Here is a 2,235-nt window from a genome sequence, read left to right on the forward strand (position 1 = left end):
GATACCATCTTGGGCATGGGGCCTGCTGTTTGGGAGGGGAGCTCTGTGTCCTCACTGGGGGGAAGATGCCATCTTACTTGCTTTTTGTTTAGGTCTTGAAAACACTGGGCACTGCTTTGGGCGAGGTAAAGGCCATTTGTGGCCTCATTAACTCTTTGTTTTCCTTGGTTTGCTAAATAAAACCCTTTGTTGTTGTTCGATGAACTTGAGTAGTCTTTGCAGTTGTACCCACTGGTGAAGAACTTCGACAGTGACCAGTGAACTACTTGGGTAGTGTCCCTGGCCATATTTCGTGCCCCTTGCTGCCCAGTATCCTGATGAGTAATTAAAAGCTGCCTCTGTTTCCCCATGAGAGAACCCAGATGTCCTAGCCTGAGACAAAGGATGTGGTTTAGGAGTGTAAATTGAAGTAAGTCTTAATGATTGTTAGAGATTATATTAAGCAAGGTAGGATTCAAGCTCAGTAAAGAATTTGACAGTTTTCACTCTAAGAACTGGCTCAACAACCACCAGTTTATTTTATATAGTTAGGAAGTGAGTCACTGACATAAAAATGTAATTACTCTTGGGTGGTGGAGGGGAGCGTGGGGCCTTCTGCTTCTAAGTTATTTTGAAATAAAGATATTGATGTAACCTATACCCAGAGAATTCTGGGGGGTTTACTCTGGGGGGTTTATTCACTCCCCTGACATCTAAGGAAATGCACTGTGGAGAGAAAAGGTCTGGTACCTATGTTTAAATCTTTATCCGGCTCCTTGGTCATTTCTATGAGTTGGAAAAGATGGGTTACCCATAGGCAGTACACTTTTGCATGACTGCTTCACAGAACGGGGAGGAGCATCTTCTTACATCAAGTGTATGCACATAGCTTTGCTCCTCCTTTGCTAGACTAGTATTTTCACAAAGGGATAGAGAGCTCTAAGAGGTTTGGGGCAGAGCTCCTGAAGAGAGTGCAGAATGTCCAGGTACTTGAAGAAAGGCAGAGCCCACTGATGGGGAATAGACTCTTAACAGAAGCCTTGGGAGTTCACCCTCCTCTGCTGGCAGGTGGGGAAAGCACTTGGGGGAGAAAGGGCTTAACACTCAGACCCCTGCTCCCTGCAGTGTGAGTCCTGGTGGGGGAGGGGTCTGGGAGCTAGTGTTGGGGGCATCTGCCTCCCTCAGCCTGTGTACCAGTGCAGAACCTGCCCATAGGGAAGAGGAGGAGGGGAGACAGACACGGAGGAGGGGGATACCGTCACAGCTGGCCTGTCCCCTCTGTTATTCTGAGCAGGAGTTTTATACGGTTGTAACAAAAATATTCCAAAGACTGCCGCCTGAGAAGGGAGACCACAGGAACACTTATTGTCATTGTCAACACTCATTGTCAGGATGTCAACTTTCCCAGCCTGAACCAGATTCAACACTATTCCAATATTGCAAAAGAACCTGGTAAGTCAACGAGTGCATACATCGTCTGGTTGCCTCTTAAGACCATTTCTAGATTTCGCCTCCCTCCACCATCCCGGGCGCTTTTTGTTTCGTGTTTAGATTTGAATGTTGGACCCATTTGGATTTTTAAAATAATTATTTATGCATAAAAGAACTGGGGTACAGACCAGAGGTGCAGGGGATTCACCAGAGACAGAGTGGGGAGCAGAACAGGCAGATTAACTGAAATACACTGAGGGGCAGGCACACAGACAGGAGAAGTCTGCAGCAACAAGTGGGTCAGCTCCCTGGCTGGGGACCGCAATTGTGCTGTTGTGGCTGTGGACACCTTCATAGCACCTTAACCCCTTGCGCCATGAGGGAGTCCCCCCCATTTGGTTTTTATATTGGTATTAAGGAGTGAGGGAGGAAAACAATTTGTTTTCCCAAATGGCCGGCTAGTTGTTCCAGCGCTGTCAGGACACGACTCCCGCCCGGTTTCCGGGGCCCACCTCGGCTTCCGCCCGACGGAGGCAAGGACCCCAGACCGCCGCGCCCCCGGGTCGCTCCACCCCTGCCCCGCCCCGCAAGGACCAATCGGCCCCACCCCACCCTCTCGCCGTCCCCCTACTCAGGTCCTGGGGCGAAGCCGCGCCCCGCCTACTTCTGCGTCCGGGCCTCGCGGCCCCGCCCATCCCCCTGTAGCCCCGGGACGCCGCGGGCCCTCCCGCAAGAGCCGCTTTGCCGGAGGCGGCGCGTCCCCTCGTATTTGCATGGAGGCGGCGTCTCGGGGCCTGAAGCGGCCGCGAGCCCGCGGCGCCCGGA

This window comes from Condylura cristata, unplaced genomic scaffold, assembly GCF_000260355.1.
Source record: "Condylura cristata isolate star-nosed mole 26May11 unplaced genomic scaffold, ConCri1.0 scaffold00004, whole genome shotgun sequence".
Classification (NCBI taxonomy): Eukaryota; Metazoa; Chordata; class Mammalia; order Eulipotyphla; family Talpidae; genus Condylura; species Condylura cristata.